Source organism: Struthio camelus, chromosome 5, assembly GCF_040807025.1.
Source record: "Struthio camelus isolate bStrCam1 chromosome 5, bStrCam1.hap1, whole genome shotgun sequence".
NCBI lineage: Eukaryota > Metazoa > Chordata > Aves > Struthioniformes > Struthionidae > Struthio > Struthio camelus.
Window position 1 is genome coordinate 79,631,754 of NC_090946.1, and position 16,606 is coordinate 79,648,359.

Genomic DNA, 16,606 nt, shown 5'->3' on the forward strand with positions numbered 1-16,606 from the left:
GCTGAAGCAATGGCAGAGCTGTGATTTCTGTGTAAACTCAAGGCAGATAGGAGAGGTTTTCAAAGACCAGAAAAAGCACACGTAGCGTCTAGCTTTAAAAATAAGCACAAGGAGAAGCCAGGGAATTATGAACTGGTCACTTAACCTGAACTCCTGGAAAACTGATGGAACAAATAACGAAGCAACCTCTTTGTAAGCACTTCTCATCTTGTTATTTTCTAAGTGACTACCGACACAGATTTGTCAAGAACAATCTAATTTCCCCCTACGACAGGGTAACCGGCCCCGCGCGTAGCTGGGGAAGCAGTAAGTGCCTTATATCTAGATATTCGTTAGAGGCTGTCTCACGTGGCTTTCTTGCAAGCAAACTGGAGAAACATGCTCCGATGAAACTCCTGCAACGTGGGCACAAACCTCATCAGAGGACTGTTTAGAAAGAGCAGTTACTCATGATTTCCTGTCAGACTGGAAGGATACACTGAGCAAGGAGCCCTGGTTGGGGTATGACACTTCCTAGTATTTCATTAGTGATACGGGGGATGTGATGAATGTATTCAACGCGCAGATACCACGCTAGGAAAAATTGAAAACGCTCCAGAAAACTGCACTAGCAGTCAAACAGTCTTGAGATACGAAAAGTCAGAAAAAACAGCTGCATTAAGTAGGGATGCAACCTTCTCCAGACATTACTCAAAACGCCATGCCGTTGCACGCACAAAACGCATCAGCCAGAACGTCGTCTGTCAGACACATGAAGTAAGCCCATCTGTTAGACTCAGCAGGTAAGCTGGAGGGGAGCGTCCGTCTGGCACGTCTACCGCTTTTAAGGTAGAGTCCAGAGCAGGGCAACAGGGTCCGGTTAGAAGCAGAGAGAACACGACCGCGAAGAAAAGTAGAAGGGAAGAGTGAGAGAACATCAAAACCCTCTCAAATATCTAAAAGAAGGACGCAGAGAAGCTCCTGACGGGCTGCTCTCCGTGTCTGCTGAGAACTGATCAAGACATAACAGATTTAAATTGCAGCAAGGGAGAACGAGGTCAGATATGAACTACTTCCTACAGGCAGAGAGACGGACATACAGGGAGAGGCTGTGAAGGAGGGTCGAAACCCTCCATCATCAGAGGGTTTTCTGCACACCTCATACAAATACTAGGCAAGGATAACTCCGGACCTATCTAGACAACCTTACTGGTTTACATAGTGACAACTGAGGTGCAGGTATCTTGGGCCAGGCCATGACTCCGCCAAGGCTGATGTCTAAACGAGGCCAACGATGGACACCTAGCAAAACAGGGCAGGTACAGAGCAGTCGTCCTCCTCGACCTGCCTCTACATCCTCCTGCAGGCCACAGGCGTCCTTCTGCAGCAGGGGCAGCGGTGCCCAGGTACTCCTCGGCCACACGCAGGCCTGTCCTCTAGCAGTTTATCTAACCCCTGGGAGAAGCCTTCAAAACTTGGGCCCCTGTAGCAGTCTGTGCCAAAGAGTGCCGGAACTGAACTGTCCGGACAAAAAGTACTGCCATTTGTTTGCTTTAACCCTGCTGCCCAAAAGTAACAGCGAGTGCCCCGAGTTCTCATGTTATAAAACTACAAACAAAAAACAAACCCCAAAATATCACCAAGCTTTCCTATCTGTGCTCTCCCTCTCTACTAGAGACTCTGCTTCCTGCCTCTTTGCCACATTGCTGAGTCCCCGTCTCTCCCTGCACGCAAACTGTTCCAAACTTCTGACCGTCCTTGTACCACCGTGTTTTTTTGAAATAGGGCACCTGACGCCACACACTCCCACAAATGAAGATTCGGGCCTACGTTTGTACGAATGGCCACCAAATTTATTCTTTGGAAGAGACAAGCTGCAGTGCATTAAATAATCTCACACTTCTAATACGTAATCACTCCCTGACCTAGAAAAAAGGCACGATGCCGCGTTCTGTCATTACAATAGGGCCTTTTCACAGCTAAGGCCAAACTCCTTATGTCGCTCCCCTAACACCAACGCCAGCGTTCGCCAATAAATAGCACTCATTCCTGCAGCTCCGGATTCCCGTTTAAAGGCATGCAACTGTTTGAATCCGAAACCACTAGATGGCTTTCTGGAAACACCGATGGCTCCCACTGGAACTTTCTGCAGCAACGTTCACTTCTCTCGAGATCCATCCCTCCTCCAAAGTCCCCTCGCACCTCCTTGCCCGACCATCAGCGTGCCCTCGCGCCGTCATACTGAGACGCCGCGGGACACAGCTTTACTAGGTACTCTCTGTAACAGAACTGTGACTCTCAGTAGCCTGGACGGGTTCACGCGTGTAGGTGACAAGCACCAGGAACCCCGGCGGTCGTGCGCTCCAGGGATGCCCGTCACCCCACAGGCTCGGAGGCAGGTCTGGAGGCGAGCCACCTTTGCAGGACCTAGCTTTAACACCCTCTGCCAACCTCAAATTCACATCCCTTTGTGAGGGTCCCCTGGCTAACACGTGAGGCTGCTTAGGTGCTAGAAAATGCGATTTGGAAGAGCAACACCCAAATAAAATTAACCTGTAAAAAAAATACAGAAGCGTTGAGGGACTTAAGTTCACGCACCCTAAAATTCAATGAAAGGCAGTTTCTATCTTTGATAATAATTCACAGCTCCGAACCCTTCCAGTTAGCCTTCATTTTTCTCCGAAAGCACAGTCAGCGGTATTGAGGCTGCTCTTTGGGGGATCCCAACCAGCAACTCCTCCACCCCGAGGAAGAGTCTACCTACCCAGCATGGGGTACTATGGACAGGAGTGCTCTCAAAACACCTTGGAGAAGGTATGCCGCTTTGCTGAGAATATTAAGGCCACGTCGCTAGGAAAGAGGAGAACGAGGATCCAATCTGTGCTCCTCTCCTTTAGGTTTTAAACTAAAAACTAACTGAGGTAGGGTCTAGTCAGCACTTCTCCCTGCTACGCAGTGATCCTGACAGTGCTTCGGTAACAGACTGCTTTGCAGCATCAAGTCCTAGGTAATACAGAGCATCCCCCCAAACCACCTATTAGGCTCCTGGTAACTGTAAGCACCTGCAAGGCTCAGCATCAAATGGATGAAGGTGCTTTCGAAAGCTGTTAGATGGGACTTAGCATATAAATCCTTCCGTGGATGCAACTCCTGGAAGATTCGTTGGCCCTTCAAATGCCTGCCTGTCACTACGGTACCCCCACCACATGGCGACAGTCTTGCAAAGTTGCAGGACGAGAGAAACAAGACCAAATTCCTTCATTTTTTCTTTGCAGTGGGAAGGCGCCAATCCCAGCCTTCCCCACATTCCCTTTCTGATGGGGATTAGGGACAACACCATCTTTGTGGTAACGCTTTACACAGCTTTTCTCGCGCCTTCCTCTGAAGCATCTTGTTTTGGCCACAGCACAGTGGTCTCATTACTACTACTCACTGCTATTACTATTACAATACTTTCTACCAACCTCAGGCAGATAGACGTGAACACAAGCCCGGGGCATTATTTTATAAAGCTGGTGAAGGCAGACTCGTGCTAAGAGGACGGTAAGACAACTGTGCATGGCCGAGGCTCAGGCACAAGTCAGTTTTCCCCATCGCTCCCACAACCGAGGTCACCTCCGCGTCTGGGACACCGAGCTCCAGCGCAGGGATCACACACATTGGGCAGAGCAAACACACGGCACAGCCCCGCGGTACCTCCGTGAAACCGCACTGCCCCATCCCAACACTGGACCCAGAAACGGCCCTGCTGTCCTCTCATCTTCCTGGTGACGAGAAGGATGAAGTAAAACCAAAGTTTTGTCTGAGGCTAGGAAAAGACACATTTTGTACGTCTCCAAGTTTAAGTCAGTTTTGCGCTGTGCTTAATCTGATCTTTCTGCAGATGCTGCTGTAAGGGGCAGACTGCAGAACAAGGCTGCTCACCAACCTCACCAAGAACTAATACATTTTTTTAATAAGTATTTTTGCTGCGCTATTTTTCCTTATCAGCCCCTCCATGTTTTTCATTGCCATCTGGACAATTCAGCGGCCCTTTTCAGCCAACACAGCCAGCCGCCAGCATGGCACAGTCTGCTGGGAGAGGCTGCAGGACTTTGCAAGAGCACCCACAGGTGCTTGGATAAGCAGACAACTAAAAAGATTGTTAACAAAGGCATGCAATGCACCACCAAAAGAAGTCAATCCCACTTGCAAATAGGACCTACAGATGTAGCAAAACAGGTACGGGGTGGAGGTGGCCACCTCAACTGTGACAGCTCCAGGAGTCCCAGCCAGGCTTGTCTTCCTCACAGCGAGGGCAGCTGAGCCTGAAGGTCATCTCTGGAGAAATGGAGGACAGTGCCAGAGCTGCTCCTTGAGAAACTTGTCTCAGACCTCCAAGAGATTCAGAGGCTTGAAATAACAAACCAAAAAGATGGAGGGTTGGACTGAAACGCCACTGCCTGTGAGGCCAGGCTAGGGCTCCTGCTGGCACGGGCCCCCGTCCCTGCCCAGGCCCAGGCCAGAGCCTTTCTGCTTCTCAGCCAGCAGCAGGATGTGCACAATTAAACAAAAATGGAAAATAATTAGATCTGAAAGAGGTTTGGCGCTCTCTGAGACAGGGCAGAAGGTCAGGCTTAATCCTATCCACCGACAAACAGCGGGATCTGGAGAAGGCGGGGGGAAGAGAAAAGCTAGAGTTGACCCTGGGCCAGCCAGTGGCTCCTGGAAACCCTTCTCCATCCCCTCTCCCCTAACACCAGAGCTCCCAATTTGCTTCCCTACCAGTTACCGAGCGCTCACAGACATGTGGTTATCTAGGATACCTCATCTCTTACTGCCTAAATTTCTGCCCTTAGATCCACACAGTCAAACACAGTTAAGAAACGTGGCCCAGTTTCTGGCTCCCGTGATCCTGCACGCTACCTAAGCAGTGTTTTATGGGGTCTTAGGCGGGGACACAAGTCCCAGTATAGTCTTGTTAGTTACTCTGGTTACTGCAGGATGCCTAATGCTTAGAAAGCCCCAAAAAGTTTTCACTATGCTAAGAGACAAGACTCTCGTCATTTACAGTAGACCTTTGTTTTTGAGCCCAGACAAAGCCCCAAAGTCAGAAATCCTGCCTTCCTTTTCTGAAGCTTCTGAAAAATCCCTATCCTGCCTGTTGCTGTAACTGGGCTGACATCTCCTTTTGGAGACGAGCTAAAACAACCTACCGTGAGCACGCTAAGCGGCCAGGCCCACGCCACAGCCTTGCAACCCCACCGCCCAGCTCGCCCCTGCCCTGGGAATAGATGGGAGATGACAAAGAGCAGGAAGCAGCGTGTGTGGTGGCAGGGGCATAAGTGCCCTTTCAAGGGCAGAAGCAAGCAGGAACATTGCTCATTCAGCTTGAACCTCGGTGTACCTGTTCACTGGAATCAGTTTTCATTACAGGACTCTGCTCTTGGGTAGTTGCAGAGGGAGGCTGAATAAAGGTTATATGTGAAACTAGCTTCCAGCTTACGACAGCTTCACTAATACCATTTTTTTTTCCCATGCAGTATAGCTCATGCACGCACAGCTACCTGTACGACAGAGAACCTCAAGCACTAAAACCCAGGCCCTACTTGAAATTTTACTGCGTAATCCCAGCAGCCACTAACACGCCCACATCAAATATAGCAGGGTCCTCCTTCCAAGGCTGAAACACGTGCCGTCCTATGAACAGGTCCAATACAGGGAGATACCAGCAGTGGCAGGACCTCACCGTGAAACATCAACGCTGCATCACCCCAAGCTAGTCTCCTGCATAAGGACACACCACCATAAGACCAGCTTGTATCCTTTCTCCATCAGACATCGGCAACAGATGCTTCAGAAAGGGTATAACGAGAGGCCAAGAGTAGTGTGATGGTTCCCGTGATACTCTCCCTGGAAGCAGTGATTTCTGGCCTGAGCCAGAGGTGGTTTTTCAGCTTAATAAGCACTCATTGGATTCCTCTTTCACAAATTTGTTTAATCACTTTTGGAACCGTGTAAACTGTTCACATCCTCCATGTCCTGTAGCAACGGAGTCCACTGTTTAACGATGCACTGTGTGAAGCAGCACTTTCTTTTGTTTACTTTGAACCTGCCTCCTGATAAATGACTTGGTTATTTAAACCACCAGCAAGGCACGTGGATTTCCTGAAGCCATTAATGATGTACTGAGAACACAGCTATGGTTTCCAAAAGGTAAAAGGCAATCTAGACCGACAAAGAAATGGATAGACACACACACGGTCATCGCTTCATAGGCGGCCACCGCAGAAGTGCACAAAACCCAGGGCAACGCGGGTGGCACGCCGGCGCTAGGTAGCAGTTGGCCCCTGCAGTTAGAAACCTGCAAGTAACAGCCAGTAAGGTTTTGGGGGTTTTTTTGTTTGTTTGTTTGGGATTTTGTTTTGATTTTTTGCAAGTAGACGTCTGTCTTCCACTTCTGAAGCACTGACTCTGTGCAGAGGGACAGACGAGAGCAGCTGTCAGCACGCACACACGAATGGATTTGTCTCGTTAGATGAGATGTCTCTAAGGAACAATGGAAATACATGGTATCTCTCAAGTGGTTAAAAAAAAAAGCCTTAACCAAGATAAACCCTTTCATTTTGAAAGCAGAATAGAGAGCTCTGCAGCAGAAATTAGGTTATCCTCCTATTGTCATATATGACTTATCAGATTTCACAAGTGAAGTAGACAAATGTGTCAACTGGGGCTCTGACAAGGAGGTTGCGATGAACGATGTGCAATTTATATACTAGACAACAGCTCATAAGGGGTAACAAGGACAATAATTAAAGACTGCGAGCATTTTAAAAACTGCCCAAGGATTTTCAGGGTGACAAAGAGCACATTTAAATACCAGGCTTGGTATTATCACTCCACAATGCATGTCAGTGCATTTTCTCCAGTTGTCAGTATATTATTCTTAAATTACTGTTTTATTATACCCTTGTTTTCAGTTTAGCAACATCTATCATAAAAAGTTCTCAAAAGCACATTCAGATAACATGTTCAAGCAAGAAATGACTAAGAGTTAGATGCGCGTATCTGAGGGGCACTGGCTACGCAGAATACCTTTGCTGAACTGCTGGATGGACCAATGTGCTCAGATGTAGTCCAGGAGGAAAAACTGGAGTTTGTACCAAGAAGTTAGGCTCGGTTCCAGCCTAACGATGTACTCCGGTGTTCCAGGAATTCCTCTGAAGGGGCCTGCATGTCTTGGAGGCAGGAACTGGGGTACTCCTGGCCCAAGTTCCCCTAGCTCTGGACCGTACAGAGATTTTCATAGCTATGATGGCAAATGGCAAGCTAGAAATCCAGTCCTCTATTACTGATACAGCATCAACTCCAGCCTCTGGTGTTAGGCAGAACTGGGTTGAAGCATCCACCGTTTTTCAGCCGAGACATAAAAATTAGCACCTGGACGCCTCCAGATCCTCGATGGGAGCAAGGATGAGAGAGCTCTTTGATGCTCTGCGTTTTCTCAAGTGAAGGTACTCAGGACTCTGCAATCAAGTCACTTTCCAATCTTCTTTCCATTCATTTAGTAGAAGCTAAATACCCTGTCTCTCAAAGACTGCGGCTCACTCTTCATTCACACTGAGGCCATTTCAGATAACATTTTATTGCTTCTATGAGTTCTGGCAATTGCATTAATCAGGTATTAATTGACTTGGTAAAAAGTCTCAGTGGCACGGAGAGAGCATACCCAATCTCACATAAAGGTTTTTGGGGCAAAGCTAAAAGAGAAGAGTAAAAATTGAACAGATTTCAATCAGAAGTCTGAATTTGCTCTGAGTGTGGCAACCAGGGACAGGTTGCTGCCAGCGTTTTGCCACTATAAGGCTTCCTAAGACTGTATTTACTTGTCCGTGACATGGTCTAACTCCACGCTACCCATCATACACAACATTCTCCATTTCTTGCCCTAAACTTCAAGGCAGCGCTGCTGCCGACGCGACCCCGCCACGGCTCCCCGCCGGCAGCGTCTGCGCTCTGCCAGAAGGTGAGCGGATCCTTCTGCAACATGCGCTAAGGGAAAACCCGGCACGTTTCCAGACAAAAAGATTTCAATTATTATTTGCAGTAATTACCACCTGCATGTAGAGCCTTGCACAACATTTTCCTCAGCTGAATTTACATCATTCTCTTTTCTTCCTAAATCAATCGCTATAAAAAGACCAACATTAAAAAAAAAAAAAAGCGAGAACCCTCTTGGAATTCCTCTCCGCACCCCATCCAGAGCCCGTGCGATACCTCCTCTACTAAAACTTGGCAGCTTTCTCCCTCCGCAAGAGGCCAATCAGTAAGAATTTCAGCATGGGCCTCTTCTTTACTGTAAGTGACGCCAATTAAAAAAGAAAAAAAACTTGATGACAATGATTATTGCAGACCTGCCAATTGCACAAGACTGAGAGATCCAAGTAGTTAATGCGGCTGACTGTGAAACACCAGCAAGCGTGACGCCTGCTGCTTGTCTCACCAAAGTCGATGCAAAACTGCTAACGCCACAGGCAAAAACACACCGGCGACGTTTCTAAGCACCGCTACGGGCCGCAGGCCACCGCGCGGTATGTAAGCCGTGAGTCTCACCCTACTACATCCAGCGTCTGAATCCATGCCTGTGCTAGGGTCGACCTCAGCGCAGAGCTGCAGGACCTAATCCTACATGCCTGAAGTCAGTGGGAGCTTTGCCAAGCGGCATCGGTGCCTGCTGGATCAAACACCAGCGGCTTCCTGGCACCTTCCACGTGTCTGCTCTGCAGCAGCAGGGGAGGCCAGCTCTGCACCGCACCACCACCGACCGCTTCTCCCACGCCTGCGAAACAGCTTCTCCCAGGGGACCTGCTACAGGAAAGGCCAAGGAAACATCTCTGCTGCCTTTTTGCCTTCACTCCCTCCTGCACAGCCCGACTTGGGAGAAATTTGGAAAGCGGATACCAAGCTCTTTCCCTGTAACAAGCCTTGCCTAGAAGCTGGTAAAAGCTAGGAGGTCTTAAAACAAGCATGGGACAAAAGGAGAGCTCATGGGCTGCTACAGGTGGCAAGGAGGGCCCTCACACTTCAGGCTCTTGAATGGTGCCCAGAGCACCAGCGGTCAATGGAAATTTTGCTGGTGATGCCCTGAAAACCTATCAGTTCACATGGTGCTGGCTCTCTTCCTTGTTTCCAGCAGCTACATCACATTTAAAGAAGCTAAAAATACATTAAGTACTTTCCTAGCGTTTCTTTTCCACCCGAGCAATCGCTGCAGTTGTTGCAGAGCAGCTCCAAGCAGGTGGGAAGGTGAAAAGACCATTGCAGACGCAGGGAAAAACGGAGCAATAGACACAGCACGGCCTGAGACAGGAGGTGCTTGGAGAAATCCCTGCTGTAGGCGAAAGCTTTCCTAAAGAAGCTGTGCTGACAACCTTCCAGCAGGGGCAGCCCCCCAGCAGCCCCGGGGCAGCGGGTGCAACAGGCTGCTTCTTTCGTGCCCATTGCAGAGGCTGCACGGAAAGGTTTTCTGGCACAGTTGCAAGTCGCAAAAGGCACACCGGCTGTTGTTGGCCTTATTTTTCGTGTTTCATACGCACATCTCTCTGCAAACCTTGCTGAGCAGTGCTCCGAAACAGAGGTAACAGCAGCAGAAGCAGAGGGGAGATGAACACAGACGACCGTCAGGGAAGCTGGCTGCTGCATCTTTTAACGCACCTCACCTTTAAACGACAGCTGGTTTCTCGTGTTCTGCTTTTGAAGCTAGCCTAAGCAGTAGGCGACCGTACGACATGGAGCTTGTGGCAAAAAGAAGTGACCCCTGGGAGATAAGAGGATAAGCCCTGCTCCACTCTTTGCCCTTTTAAAGCCAGTTCTCCCTGGGTAGCAAGTTTAGCTTTTTGCTCTTGGTAGCTCCCCCCTCTATCAGGCCATCCAAAGCAATGGCAGACCTGTCAGGCGTCCCTTCTGTATGTCCTTGCGTGGAAGAAGTTACTGGAAAAGCCATTTCCAAACACACTGTCTCAAGCTCGATTACTTTTCTTAATCTCACAGCAGCGCAATTCAGGGAAGATATTATCAAAAGTTAAGAATTTAGCCACTGAAGTGAGCCTCAAAGAAAATGCTTGATTAGATTTTCTCATCCCCTCCTCCCATACAGCCTGATGAATCCTTAACCACTTCAGCAGATACAACAGCAGGGTAGGGAGCTCAGTGGTCTTCAGGCAAGTCATAAATAAGGGGGAAAAATAAACTTCAAACGTTTTGTTTAGAAGCAGAAGGAATCGTGAGATCCCTTAATAAAGCATTCCTTAACCCAGGCGCAGATCCACGAGAACAGAATTCTATTGTACCGCAGAGCAAGGAGAAGGAAAAAAAGATTTTCACAATTTTTACACCATTTCCCCACTGTAACTCGTAAGCTTGCCAGCACTGCAGTTATTGTGAAGCCATTTGTACCAAACCAGAAGCACTATATTTTTAGCACTGGAGAATAGCATGGCACAATCATTAAGTGTGCTTCTGGAGACGGTAACAAGAGCAGCGATTTTTCTTTTTTCTAAATTGGCTACAGCCACTATGATTTTTAGCCCAAAGCAGACTTCCAGGAAATTCAGAAGACGGAATCTTTTTCCATGACATATTTAATACCAAACTGAAATACACTGATGCACTGAATTTTCATACCATGCATGTGGTAGGAAGCTTCATGGGTTTATTTTCTAGGCAGTATCTGTTGCGCGCTCTTGCTACAAAGCTTAATACCATGTATTGTGATAACATTCCCTAGCAAACTAGCTTTTTATTTAGCGTAGAGCTTTACAACACTGAGCACCCCGGAAACTCTCATCGACTCCGAACAAAGACAAGACACTGGGCAACTCCATCGAAAGCCCTGCGGGGGCCCCAGGAAGCTGCACGGCACACACGCACAGCAGCATTCACGCTCCTTAATGCAAAGAGGCCTTCACTGGCTTTGGCAATACCGTGGGAAAGACTTTGCTTCCCCGATTTCACACGCCGCGGTCCAGCAGGCATGGTCTCGTTCAGTAACGGCTACAACGGAAGCAGCGCCAACAGATGTGAAGCAGGACTAAACAGAGTGAAGAAAATGCCACAGATCCTCTCCAAGCGCTCAGGTCTGCGCAAAAGCACGAGGTTATTCCGGGATGCTCTGGAGAGCACCACGACGGCCAAAGGCGTGGTGGCAGCCACCGTGGAAACGGTCTCAGATAAGAGCTCAGAGCCAGAGAAGGCATGATCGAGCACACGCGGGAAAGGAGAGGGACCCATCTCCTCACTGCTCAGCCAAAGGCTAGGGGGAAGTCAGGGACAACAGATGGGGCAAAGACCTGGCAGACACAGGCCAAGGTAAGTAGACCAGGAGCTTTTGTGCTTGGGAGTCAAATGGAACAAGAACCCCCAAATATTTCCCAGCTGTTTCCAAAACGTCACTTGCCTCACCCGGACACCACGCAGAGCAGCAGCGAGTCAGACTGACCCCGGGCGTCAGGCTCCTCAGTCTGGGGGAGTCTTCACACGCCCCTAAATACCTCCCAGCTCAGGCTGGTAGAGGAAGACAAACCAACCTCATACGAAAACTGTCCTCAAGAGTCAAGGCAGCCTGACACCAGATGAGGACAAACGACAAGAATGCCTTGCTGAAAACCCATTTCATCAGCTATTACAGAGTTAACCCAAGCATACCGGTCCCTCGACTACCTTATTTACTGTGCCAGCATGGAAATATTTCCATGCAGTGACAGAGAAACAAGCAGGTTTGCCTCCAAAAACAGTAAGGGACCTACAGGCAACTGGCTGGAAGGAGGTGGCAGCCGGGATGTAGCTTCCTTGTGCCACAGGTGGCTCGAGGGACACATCTGCTTTCACTTGCACGGCCTCTTCCCATTTACGTGTCTGAGCATACGAGATCCCATGCACCAGAGGCATCACGCTCCCAAGCCTCAAACAGGGCAGGATAATTGCTGGAAACTGTAGGAAATAGCGCTTGGCCCCACCTAACAGCAGAGAGCGCATTAAACCGCAAAAGCATGAAGCGTTGTTTAGTCGTACTCCGGACAAGCGCTGCAGGCTCCATCAGGAGCGGTGTTTCTCCACGCTCGTGGTGAGCACAGGAAAGCAGCAAAAAGCAAGAGCGCCCACCACAGCAAGCGTCCTGCTGCGGGAGCAGGGTGCAAGGAGGCTGCTGCAGCGGGCACGGAAACGGCACCAAAATGCCAGTCTCCGGGCGGGCTGCTGCTCTCGGGCCATAACGGGAGGAGAGGGGGGAATCCATCAGCTCTTGTGCATGCAGTGAGGAGACAGAAATATCAAACCAGCCGTGTCGGGTCTGATGCCATTCCTCCAGCGGGACAAAGATATCCCTACTAGATCCTGTGTCAGATGGCTTTTGTTGGCTGGCGTGCAAAGTCAGCTTAGCTTAACCAGCGTGCAGTTTCAAAGGCAGAGGGAGCTTGGCCCCCCAGCGACGGGATGGCTCAGAAAGGATTAAAAGTGTAATTAAACAGGGCATTTCAGATTGCTTCCGTGAGTCCCGCCGCTGCTTGGAGTTCGCGATCTCAGCAACAGCAAAAGCGTTGCTTGTTGGCTTCTTCCGGGACACCGAGCAGTACGGGTGGGAAACGGGTTCACTGCCTGCTTTCACTTACTTAGTTAAGGCTATACGGTTTGTATGCCTCTGCGCTGCCTCCAAACCAGATGTGCCGCAGGACTTCCTAGGACGCAGGAACGCAAACAAATAAAAATAAAGCAGGGTGTTTCTGCATCTCTTCTCTGAGCCATAAAAATGCCCAAATCCTCTGTGCTTTCAGTGGGAAGACGACAGGCACAAACACATGCACAGAGGAAATACTCCTCCGAGTTCTTAATTTCAATTGCAAAAAACCTTTTAGCAAAAGCTCAGCTGAGGTGCAGATAAGTTCCTTTAAGGGCTGGGGGGGGGGAGGAGAAAAAAAATCTGAACGTCATAACTGTGTTGCCTAACATGGATAAAGGATTTAGAAGGGGGGAAAAAAATAATACTAAAAATAAGTTATGAAGGGTATGCAAGGTATTGATATACAGCACATGGTTTAAACTGTTAATCATTGAACAGATTCCAGTATAAAAATAAAGAGACTGAAGCGGCACATAATGGAGGAGTTGCTCTATTTATAAACTGCTCTGCGCAAAGGGCAGGCGAGGGCCGGGGGCGAGGAAGCAGCGACGGCAGAGGGCCACTGCTGCCGAGTCCATGTTTTGAGGGAAAACAAACAGAATTAAAAAAAAAAAAAAAAAAAAGCGTCGTCAACAAAATACAAGCGAGTTGTACAAGAGACGCTGTGCTACAACCATGTGACCAGCATTTACAGCTCCTGCATGTGACAGTTCTCCCAATTTAGCTAGTAACTGACTCCCTCTGACCTGTAATAACACCACTCCCAAATTAGAGCCCTCAATTTGACTTGGCTTCAGTCCTTCCCTCAAAGCAACATAAAGCATCCCTTTTTTCCCCCTGAACATTCATAATCCTGTCCTTTTGCACTGCCAACTCAAACCCCGGCTAGAGTCGCATTTAGCCTTTTCCTAGTTTTTTTCTTTTTTCTTTTTTTTTTCGGCTTTGCGGGGGGAGAGCGCGGAGGAGCGACAGGGTGCAGGGAGCGAGGGGTAGTGAAAGAGCCTGGTGGAAAAACACCAAGAGACAAAAACAAAAACAAAAAAACGGACCAAAATTCCAAGTTGGTGACATTCAGCTGGAAAAGCTCAATGACTCACATGCAAATAAAATCTGCCCAAATTCACTGCTGCATGACGCAGGCCACTGGCTTCGACATAAAAAGGCCAGGATGAAATCATCCACAATTAAATCGGAGCTTGGAAGGCTGCAAAAGCAGCCGCATCAGCTCGGCTCCCGCAGCTAATAGGAAACACAACAGGAGGAAGTTGAACCGTAGCGAGAACGTCCCCGTTCTCCCCTCCTCGCCGCCGGCGCCCCGCGCCACGGTCGGGCCCCAGCTCCTCCGGCAGCGCGCGTCGGCCCCCGGCTCCGCCGAGCCGCTCTCCGGCACGCCGCGGCCAGCTTCTAGGCGGCTTCCCTGGAAGAGCAGCTTGAAAGTAAAATCAAAACTATATATACACATACATAAAAACAAGGGAGGGGGGATACATAAGACAGCAAACCCCCGCTCCCGTTCTTGGCGGTGGCAAGCCACGCGGCTGTCTCCAGCCACGCCGCGCAAACAGCGACCCGATTTAGCGGCGGCGGCTTAACACGCGAAAGCAGGGCTGAGGGGTTCCCCCGGTGCGGGAGCGCGCGGGCCGGTGCCCGGCACCGTCCCCCCGCGCCGCCAGCGCAGCCCGGCCTGGGGTTGCGCCGTGCACCGCAGCGCCAGCCTCCTTCCGGCTCAACCTAACGAGACAGGGGATTAAAAAAAACAAACTAAAAACAATTCTGTTTTGTTTGGGTTTTTTTAAGCCTAGATCAGGCCCCAGATCTGATTCGCAGCAAAACTCTTGCTGCTCCGGGGAGCAGGCAGCACGCGCGGCCGTCCGGGACGGGGAAGAGCAGCTCCCCGAACCTTCAGAGCCGCCACCGACGGCGGCTCGTAACGCTTAGCGGCGGCCGGGATGACGTGACGAGTCCAAGGGAGTTAAGCGATGAGCTGCGCGTTACTTGAGAAACTAGGTGCTTGAACCTTTAAAGGGCTTCGCAAGCACGGGGGCTGGCGCACCTACCCCTGATACCACCCGACCGCAGCAAACGGGGAGGCGTTGCCAAGAGATCCCGGCCCGAGATCAAGGCTCCACTTTGCTAGCTTATTGCAGCTTGAAGTGGTTGCAGGAGCAGGGTGTTAACAGGTCCATAAAAGGTAACTCGGAGAAGCAAGCCTCCTGCCAGCAAGCCTACATTTGCTCTGCAGGAATCTGCACCTCCCCTGAAAAAAACATGTGGAGGTCTGCAAACTGGGGAAGGGTGAAAACGCCTGCAGGAGAACATCAGACCCCGTCTGGGCCATCTGGTCACCCACACAGCGAAGTGACACTGCCCTCGGTTCGCTACCAGATGCTAATTCCTTTCATCCTGCCCGGCCCTCATCTCATGTAATTTTAGGTCTGCGAATAGGACCATCTGCCTTTGAGATGCTCATTTATTTTTGTCTTAAGCCTTCCCTTTCACCACTCCCTCCTTAAAGGAAGTCCAAATCGAGCACCATTGGAAATGGTGCTTCTTGTCCGGTCCTCTAATCACAGAGCATTAACGAGCTATCTAGAGTATGCTCGGTAACGCCAACACTCACAGAAGTGCGGGGTGTCATTATCTTCAAAGTGTTTTGCAAACACTTTTTTGTTCCTCCCCACATTACCGCGGCAAAGTAGTAATTATTAAATTCGCGTTGAATATGGTGGGCTCGGTCCATGAGCCTGGACCTTGGCCAAGACACGCTCAGCAAAATTTAACACAGCCAAAGTAAAGATAAAACAAACTGGTTCCTATCTTTGGATGTTATAGGCTGCTACTGTTGCTTCCTGTCATATAACAGACATGGAAATATTAAAAAAAAAAAACTGGGAAGCACACTGGCCAATAATGCCGTTTCCATGTATTAAGAGGAAATGCAGTGCTGAGAGAAAAGGGAGGGAGAGGAGTTTTTAGGAAAGTTTTACTTTTATTTTTATTTATATATATATATTTAGCATATATATATATATATGCTAAAAATGAAATTCATCATCATAATCTGCTACTGCTCTTAGCATAACGTTGCACAAGAACGCTGCAAAACCTCTCTATTGCGTGAGCTCGCCTCAATCCTACCAGGCGCTAACAAGCATCTGCAGAAAGAGGAGGCCAGGAGCTCGGGGCAGGGGGGGATGCTTTCATGTAACCCCGTGCCCACTGCCGCTGGCACTGGCATTTCAAAACTCTGTCTTGAACCTGGTGTGGACAAATCCCGACCAGAGGAAGGCCCAGGGCTGGCCCAAGCCATGCCGGGGGCTGAGCCCAGCACTCTTGTGGACACGCACCAGATCTCCCTCTGCCTCCAGCCTATGGAGGTGCCCAGGATCATCCCGCACGTGGAGCTGAAGCCTGTAGTGCCTGGCACCTCGGGCCACGTGTGGCGCGGGCTAACAGGCTGAATCGGTGCATCTGTCAGCGACCAACCCAGCGCAGAAGGCGCCGTTAATTATTTCCCCCTTTGTTAAGATGTTCACAAGTGTCTGGACTCGGGTGGGAAAAGAGCTCCTGCCAGCAAGGTAGCCCTTCATACAACTAATTGACTTCTTGCACAAAACCAGGTTGCGCAAAGATTGCACAACTCTCAAGGTGGGTTTTTTTTTTTTGTTCTTCCTAAGATTGAAAAGGCTCAGTCTGAGGTTTGACCTGATTCTCTGCTCCTACGCACCCCCTTGCCTTGCCTCAAGAGCTCCACGGTCACGCAGTCTACTGCTGGAAAACAGCGCTACAGGACAGCAAACACACGGACTTTGGAAGTACCTCTTGCTGTACACATCCCCCCCGCTTATTGACCAGCGAGAGCCTGAAAAGCCTGCTAGAGCCTGCTGTGCTGCCAGACTCCTCATAGTACGAGCAAATGTCTGTATTGCCCAGGGAAAACATACCTGGGACTTAAAAACCGTTTCTGTGTAATGC

The 16,606-nt window shown here is 49.6% G+C and overlaps 1 protein-coding gene across 6 annotated transcripts in view; it reads right to left on the bottom strand.

The window, feature by feature from the left end:
* The window catches only part of SAMD4A (sterile alpha motif domain containing 4A), a 133,755-nt gene that overhangs the window by 57,349 nt on the left and 59,800 nt on the right, over nt 1-16,606 (bottom strand). The window lies entirely within an intron of this gene.